Consider the following 9,719-nt stretch of genomic DNA (forward strand, 5'->3'; position numbering starts at 1 on the left):
AGTATTAATAAAATCAATATTTGATTGAGCCATTGTGATATTATTATTTAGTTTATGCTTGAATTTGTATCTGAGTCTGCAGTATTGTCTAGATCTGACAATAGGACTGCTGGGATAGTGAGATTGTTTAAATCTTCTCCTATTTTTGGGTTAGTTTCCGTAAACTCTTTTGACTCTACGGGGTCAATGTCAAATGGTTCTGTAACTATGGTTCCTCACCAGTTTTAACTGTTAAAGCAGTGTTAAGTATACTTGCCAAAAAAGTCTAGCGGTATTTTCGCTAGTTGGCGCTGAAAGCGCGTAGTTCTTGTTTTATTCGTCGCATCAGGTCATACTATAAAGCTCATTTCACGCGCTAACACGTGTTTGATGATTGTCTTTTCTTTTAAGTCGTTCGTGATTTATAGCGTCGCAATCATGGAGCAAAATAAAGAGAAAATACGGCATATTTTACAGTACTACTACGATAAAGGCAAAAATGCATCTCAAGCAGCCAATAAAATTTGTGCAGTTTATGGACCCGATACAGTTTCGATTTCCACCGCACAACGATGATCAACGTTTTCGTTCTGGTGTAGAGGTGGAAGGCCTGTAGTCGAAAATTGCGATAAAATCGCTTAATTGGTCGAAAGAGACCGGCATAGTAGCAGCCATAGCATTGGTCAAGAGCTGGGCATGACTTATCAAGCCGTTATAAACCATTTGAAGAAGATTGGAGTCACTAAGAAGCTCGATGATTGGGTGCCACACGAATTGACGCAAAAAAACATCTTTGACCGTATCGACGCATGCGAATCGCTTCTAAATCGCAACAAAATCGACCCGTTTTTGAAGAGTATGGTGACTGGCGATGAAAAGTGGGTCACTTACGATAACGTAAGGCGCAAACGGTCGTGGTCGAAAAGCGGTGAAGCGGACCAGACGGTGGCCAAGCCTGGATTGACGGCCAGGAAGGTTCTTCTGTGGATTTGGTGGGATTGGCATGAAGTAATCCACTATGTTATAGGTTCTTTTGCATCCACCGTATAGTCCGGATCTCGCACCAAGTGATTGCCACCTGTTTCTGTTCATGGCGAACGCGCTTTGTAGTCTGAAGTTGGCGACAAGAGAGTCCTGTGAAAATTGGATCTCCGAGTTTTTGCCAATAGGGAAGCGAGCTTCTATGAGAGGGGCATTATGAAGTTGGCATCTCGTTGGGAACGCGTCATCGAACAAAACGGCGCATATTTGACTTGAATCGCATTATTGTAACCAATTTTATGAACAATTAAAAATTCAATAAAAATACCGCAAGACTTTTTTGACAACTCAATATATTGATTAAAAGAAATCGCAAATAGAAGAATTCTGTATTGTTTGGGTGAACAGTATTTTCAGGAATTTCCTTCAACTGCTTAACCTTGTTTACGGCGTTGAAACTTTTTAGCCGATGCATTCTATATGTAGAATTTTGGTACCTCAGAGTATAGCAGTCTATGCAAAAAGATTATTTTAACACAATGAGTTAAGGTTGTTGCCGGTGGAACTATAGTCCTTTCACATACATTGTCTGCTGTGAAGTACACGCACAGTCCATTCTCGAGATGCACCGCCGATCGATTTTACAGAATTACAATATTCAACATTAATGTGTGCTGAGTATAACACAAGACAACGATTATCGCTTCCACATTAACGTTGTGTACTCTTTGAACGGTGGATTTTCCGCCATCCTCAACTGATCTTTTTCATTGCAGTGGGTATCCGGAATTGCCTGTTACCATTATAAGCTAAGTTCCTTGGATATCGTTTTACGCATTTTCCATCATACATTCATGGTGAGTTGTTGTTGAATGCTCTACATAGACCATGAATAATATTTTTAGTAACAACGGCGAATAAATCTGGATCAATGTCCTTGTCTTGTATTTCTGCTGATATCATTTGGTCAATTTGATCTGGCATAATTTTATTGTTTAACCAATTCAAAATATGTGCATGTGGCAATCCTCTTTTTGACTTTTAATCGAATACATCCAACGGCGTGATTCACCAAAGACGTGAGCTTTACAATAAAATCTATCAGAGATTTTAATTTTTGTTTAACTACGTGAGCGTAGCTTAATGTCGTGGCGGTGCGCAGATTATTGTCCAGCTACAAGAAGTTCTTTATGACCATTCAATATGACCATTCTTCCGAATTCGTTCGGATTTATGTTACCATCATTGAGGATAGCGTGCCGTAAATGGATGCACTCTTCAGAACGCAACTTGGTATGATTAAATCGTATGTAGTCGTTCGTCGAATAGGAGTCGTTCGGTTTCAATCTCCGCGTACATGACAACGATATACTGATAAAACAATTGTCAGCATTTCAAAATGTGGTTCTCAGCATCTTGACAAATCATGTGTCGATACGAATATTAATTCATCGCACGGACTTTCTTATTCGTTTCCTCGTTTGTTTGTGGATTCCTCATTATACCCGTTACTCGTAGAGTAAAAGGGTATACTAGATTCGTTGAAAAGTATGTAACAGATAGAAGGAAGCTTTTGCGACCCTATAAAGTATATATATTCTTGATCAGGATCAATAGCGAAGTCGATTGAGCCATGTCCGTCTGTCCGTCCGTCCGTCCGTCCGTCCGTCCGTCCGTCCGTCCGTCCGTATGAACGCTGAGATCTCAGGCACTATAGCAGATACAAAGTTGAGATTAAGCAAGAAGATTCTTGAGGTCCCGGGACAGCGCAAGTTTATTACAGTATCCTGCCACGCCCACTCTAACGCCCACAAATCGCCAAAAACTAAAATTGCTGAAATCTCAGGAACTATTGCAGTTAGAAAGTTGAAATTCAAAAAGTATAATCTTTAAATGGAAGCGCATCTTATAGTAGTACTACTATCCGGCCACACCCACCCATACGCCCACAAGGCTCAAAAGACGGTTTTCGGATTTTCTAGAAAAGCTGATATCTCGGTAACTATAAGAGATAGAAAGTTCGGATTAAGCATGTAGATTTCTATTATGCTCCCAATGCGAATTGTTTTTTTTGCGATCAAGCCACGCCCTCTCTAACGCCCACAAAACCTGAACAACCAAAAATGCAAAAATCTCAAAAACTATAAGAGCTACATCATTTTGTTTAGGATCACGTATTTAGGAGATGCCTTTGCAACTTTCCACGAAGTTGCATCCGGCCACGCCTACTATGACGCCCACAAACCGCGGAAAACTGTGGCGTCTATAATATTATTATGAATGCCTTCGTTTGACCTTGTGTAACTTATTTCTGTTAATACCTATCGATTTACCAAAGATTTTTCAAATCGGAACATTATTTCGCTATTTATAAAGAAATTAGGTTATAAGGCCTCAAATGGGCAGTGACGTCACTATAAGCATACTCAACATACTTCCTCTGACAATAGGTGGCGCCTTGTGAATTTCCACTAGCAAAATAATATTTTAAAATTTTGTAAAACAGTAACGGGTATCTTATGGTCGCGGCACTCGACTATAGCGTTTCCTCTTGTTTTTGTTTTTTTATTGTGAGCTAAAAAATAAACAACAATTTATTTGAATATTTTGAGTTCATATCCTTACAAAACGTGTACGTTGTTGTATGCATGCAATTGTCCGATATACACCCCAAGCGCAAGCGAAAACGGTATTTCGGGATTCAGAATCAGACGAGCAACGAGTGCATGCAGCTGACACCCATTCGTCTGAATCACCTAAACAACGGGATGTAAGGTTAGGAAGATATCGATTTTGCAATGCTCAAGCCCTTTCGTCTGCGACAAAATGTTCGAGATGAACAAATTGAGCATCGATGTCATCACAATGTTGGCACTAGGTTAGAAATTGTGGCTGCGTGGCCCTTTTTGATAATCACAATGAATTGGTCAGTTGTTTAAAACTGCCCTTCAACGAATGCCAGTCGATGACTACGCAGTTAGAATTCGAGGAGACAAAAGACCCGTTGGCCAACACCAAAGACTGTTTTATGAACCAACAATCGATGAAGTGGCAATCGTGATAGTTGTCGAAGAATTCGAATTGCGCGAAATGGTGAGGCTCAACGAGTACGAACTTATCGTTCGTAGGACGGATTACAGTTTTGGCAAGGAGAAGATGAATACCATTTCAATTTAAAAACAAGAGGAAACGCTATAGTCGAGTGCCGCGACCATAAGATACCCGTTACTGTTTTACAAACTTTAAAAATATTATTTTGCTAGTGGAAATTCACAAGGCGCCACCTATTGTCAGAGGAAGTATGTTGAGTATGCTTATAGTGACGTCACTGCCCATGTGAGGCCTTATAACTTAATTTCTTTATAAATAGCGAAATAATGTTCCGATTTGAAAAACCTTTGGTAAATCGATAGATATTAACAAAAATAAGTTATACAAGGTCAAACAAAGGTATTCATAATAATATTATAGACGCCACAGTTTTCCGCGGTTTGTAGGCGTTAGAGTGGGCGTGGCCGAATGCAACTTCGTGGCAAATTGCAGAGGCATCTACTAAATATGTGTTTCTAAGAAAAATTGTGTAGCTCTTATAGTTTTTGAGATTTTTGCATTTTTGGTTTTTCGTGTTTTGTGGGCGTTCGAGTGAGCGTGGCTTGATCGGAAAAAAACAATTCGCATTGGGAGCATCATAGTAACCTACATGTTTAATCCGAAGTTTCTATTACGAATAGTTACCGAGATATCAGCTTTTCTAGAAAATCCGAAAACCGTCTTTTGAGCCTTGTGGGCGCATGGGTGGGTGAGGCCGGATAGTAGTACTACTATAAGATGCGCTGTCATCTAAAGATTATACTTTCTGAATTTCAACTTTCTAACTGCAATAGTTCCTGAGATTTCAGTAATTTTAGTTTTTGGCGATTTGTGGGCGTTAGAGTGGGCGTGGCAGGATGCTGTAATAAACTTGCGCTGTCCCGGGACCTCAAGAATGTTCATGCTTAATCTCAACTTTGTATCTGCTATAGTTCCTGAGATCTCAGCGTTCATACGGACGGACGGACGGACGGACTGACGGACAGACGGACATGGCTCAATCGACTTCGCTATTGATCCTGATCAAGAATATATATACTTTATAGGGTCGCAAAAGCTTCCTTCTATCTGTTACATACTTTTCAACGAATCTAGTATACCCTTTTACTCTACGAGTAACGGGTATAACAAGAAGAAGCGCTATAGTCGAGTACCGCGTCTATAAGATACCCGTTACTGGGTTACACAATTTTAAAATATTCACTTTGTTAGTGGAAATTCCCCAAGCTCAACCTATTGTTGGAGAAAGAATGCTGAGTAACTAATAGTAATAATAGTAATAGTAACTTAAATTTCTTCATAAATAGCAAAATAATGATCCGATTTGAAAAATCTTTGGTAAATCGATAGATATTGACAGAAATAAGTTATACAAGGTCAATCGAAGACATTCATAATAATATTATGGACGCCACAGTTTTTCGCGGTTTGTGGGCGTTAGAGTGGGCGTGGCAGGATGAAAACTCGTGGCAAGTTGCAGTGGCAACTCTTAAATACGTATTCTTAAGTAAAACTTTGTAGCTTTTATAGTTTCAGAGATTTTTGCGTTTTTGGTTTTCCGCGTTTTGTGGGCGTTAGGGTGGGCGTGGCGTGATGGGAATGCCTAATCCGAACTTTCTATCTTTTATAGTTACCGAGATATCAACTTTTCTAGAAATGCGATATCAATAGATATTAACAGAAACAGGAGGAAACCCTATAGTGGAGTGCCGCGACTATAAGATACCCGTTACTGTTTTACACAATTTTAAAATATTCATTTTGTTAGTTAAAATTCCCCAAGCGCCACCTATTGTTGGAGAAAGAATGCTGAGTAACTAATAGTAATAATAGTAATAGTAACTTAAATTTCTTCATAAATAGAAAAATAATGATCCGATTTGAAAAATCTTTGGTAAATCGATAGATATTGACAGAAATAAGTTATACAAGGTCAATGGAAGGCATTCATAATAATATTATGGACGCCACAGTTTTTCGCGGTTTGTGGGCGTTAGAGTGGGCGTGGCAGGATGAAAACTCGTGGCAAGTTGCAGTGGCAACTCTTAAATACGTATTCTTAAGTACAACTTTGTAGCTTTTATAGTTTCAGAGATTTTTGCGTTTTTGGTTTTCCGGGTTTTGTGGGCGTTAGGGTGGGCGTGGCGTGATGGGAATGCCTAATCCGAACTTTCTATCTTTTATTGTTACCGAGATATCAACTTTTCTAGAAATGAGATATCAATAGATATTAACAGAAACAGGAGGAAACGCTATAGTCGAGTGCCGCGACTATAAGATACCCGTTACTGGTTTACACAATTTTAAAATATTCATTTTGTTAGTTAAAATTCCCCAAGCGCCACCTATTGTTGGAGAAAGAATGCTGAGTAACTAATAGTAATAATAGTAATAGTAACTTAAATTTCTTCATAAATAGAAAAATAATGATCCGATTTGAAAAATCTTTTGTAAATCGATAGATATTGACAGAAATAAGTTATACAAGGTCAATCGAAGGCATTCATAATAATATTATGGACGCCACAGTTTTTCGCGGTTTGTGGGCGTTAGAGTGGGCGTGGCAGGATGAAAACTCGTGGCAAGTTGCAGTGGCAACTCTTAAATACGTATTCTTAAGTACAACTTTGTAGCTTTTATAGTTTCAGAGATTTTTGCGTTTTTGGTTTTCCGGGTTTTGTGGGCGTTAGGGTGGGCGTGGCGTGATGGGAATGCCTAATCCGAACTTTCTATCTTTTATAGTTACCGAGATATCAACTTTTCTAGAAATGCGATATCAATAGATATTAACAGAAACAGGAGGAAACCCTATAGTCGAGTGCCGCGACTATAAGATACCCGTTACTGTTTTACACAATTTTAAAATATTCATTTTGTTAGTTAAAATTCCCCAAGCGCCACCTATTGTTGGAGAAAGAATGCTGAGTAACTAATAGTGACGTCACTGCCCATGTGAGGCCTTATAACTTAAATTTCTTCATAAATAGCAAAATAATGATCCGATTTGAAAAATCTTTTGTAAATCGATAGATATTGACAGAAATAAGTTATACAAGGTCAATCGAAGGCATTCATAATAATATTATGGACGCCACAGTTTTTCGCGGTTTGTGGGCGTTAGAGTGGGCGTGGCAGGATGAAAACTCGTGGCAAGTTGCAGTGGCAACTCTTAAATACGTATTCTTAAGTACAACTTTGTAGCTTTTATAGTTTCAGAGATTTTTGCGTTTTTGGTTTTCCGGGTTTTGTGGGCGTTAGGGTGGGCGTGGCGTGATGGGAATGCCTAATCCGAACTTTCTATCTTTTATTGTTACCGAGATATCAACTTTTCTAGAAATGAGATATCAATAGATATTAACAGAAACAGGAGGAAACGCTATAGTCGAGTGCCGCGACTATAAGATACCCGTTACTGGTTTACACAATTTTAAAATATTCATTTTGTTAGTTAAAATTCCCCAAGCGCCACCTATTGTTGGAGAAAGAATGCTGAGTAACTAATAGTGACGTCACTGCCCATGTGAGGCCTTATAACTTAAATTTCTTCATAAATAGCAAAATAATGATCCGATTTAAAAAATCTTTTGTAAATCGATAGATATTGACAGAAATAAGTTATACAAGGTCAATCGAAGGCATTCATAATAATATTATGGACGCCACAGTTTTTCGCGGTTTGTGGGCGTTAGAGTGGGCGTGGCAGGATGAAAACTCGTGGCAAGTTGCAGTGGCAACTCTTAAATACGTATTCTTAAGTACAACTTTGTAGCTTTTATAGTTTCAGAGATTTTTGCGTTTTTGGTTTTCCGGGTTTTGTGGGCGTTAGGGTGGGCGTGGCGTGATGGGAATGCCTAATCCGAACTTTCTATCTTTTATAGTTACCGAGATATCAACTTTTCTAGAAATGCGATATCAATAGATATTAACAGAAACAGGAGGAAACGCTATAGTCGAGTGCCGCGACTATAAGATACCCGTTACTGGTTTACACAATTTTAAAATATTCATTTTGTTAGTTAAAATTCCCCAAGCGCCACCTATTGTTGGAGAAAGAATGCTGAGTAACTAATAGTGACGTCACTGCCCATGTGAGGCCTTATAACTTAAATTTCTTCATAAATAGCAAAATAATGATCCGATTTAAAAAATCTTTTGTAAATCGATAGATTTTGACAGAAATAAGTTATACAAGGTCAATCGAAGGCATTCATAATAATATTATGGACGCCACAGTTTTTCGCGGTTTGTGGGCCTTAGAGTGGGCGTGGCAGGATGAAAACTCGTGGCAAGTTGCAGTGGCAACTCTTAAATACGTATTCTTAAGTACAACTTTGTAGCTTTTATAGTTTTAGAGATTTTTGCGTTTTTGGTTTTCCGGGTTTTGTAGGCGTTAGGGTGGGCGTGGCGTGATGGGAATGCCTAATCCGAACTTTCTATCTTTTATAGTTACCGAGATATCAACTTTTCTAGAAATGCGAAATCAATAGATATTAACAGAAACAGGAGGAAACGCTATAGTCGAGTGCCGCGACTATAAGATACCCGTTACTGGTTTACACAATTTTAAAATATTCATTTTGTTAGTTAAAATTCCCCAAGCGCCACCTATTGTTGGAGAAAGAATGCTGAGTAACTAATAGTGACGTCACTGCCCATGTGAGGCCTTATAACTTAAATTTCTTCATAAATAGCAAAATAATGATCCGATTTGAAAAATCTTTTGTAAATCGATAGATATTGACAGAAATAAGTTATACAAGGTCAATCGAAGGCATTCATAATAATATTATGGACGCCACAGTTTTTCGCGGTTTGTGGGCGTTAGAGTGGGCGTGGCAGGATGAAAACTCGTGGCAAGTTGCAGTGGCAACTCTTAAATACGTATTCTTAAGTACAACTTTGTAGCTTTTATAGTTTCAGAGATTTTTGCGTTTTTGGTTTTCCGGGTTTTGTGGGCGTTAGGGTGGGCGTGGCGTGATGGGAATGCCTAATCCGAACTTTCTATCTTTTATAGTTACCGAGATATCAACTTTTCTAGAAATGCGATATCAATAGATATTAACAGAAACAGGAGGAAACCCTATAGTCGAGTGCCGCGACTATAAGATACCCGTTACTGTTTTACACAATTTTAAAATATTCATTTTGTTAGTTAAAATTCCCCAAGCGCCACCTATTGTTGGAGAAAGAATGCTGAGTAACTAATAGTAATAATAGTAATAGTAACTTAAATTTCTTCATAAATAGAAAAATAATGATCCGATTTGAAAAATCTTTTGTAAATCGATAGATATTGACAGAAATAAGTTATACAAGGTCAATCGAAGGCATTCATAATAATATTATGGACGCCACAGTTTTTCGCGGTTTGTGGGCGTTAGAGTGGGCGTGGCAGGATGAAAACTCGTGGCAAGTTGCAGTGGCAACTCTTAAATACGTATTCTTAAGTACAACTTTGTAGCTTTTATAGTTTCAGAGATTTTTGCGTTTTTGGTTTTCCGGGTTTTGTGGGCGTTAGGGTGGGCGTGGCGTGATGGGAATGCCTAATCCGAACTTTCTATCTTTTATTGTTACCGAGATATCAACTTTTCTAGAAATGAGATATCAATAGATATTAACAGAAACAGGAGGAAACGCTATAGTCGAGTGCCGCGACTATAAGATACCCG

Source organism: Drosophila eugracilis, unplaced genomic scaffold (genome assembly GCF_018153835.1).
Source record: "Drosophila eugracilis isolate 14026-0451.02 unplaced genomic scaffold, ASM1815383v1 contig_1770, whole genome shotgun sequence".
Taxonomy (NCBI): Eukaryota; Metazoa; Arthropoda; class Insecta; order Diptera; family Drosophilidae; genus Drosophila; species Drosophila eugracilis.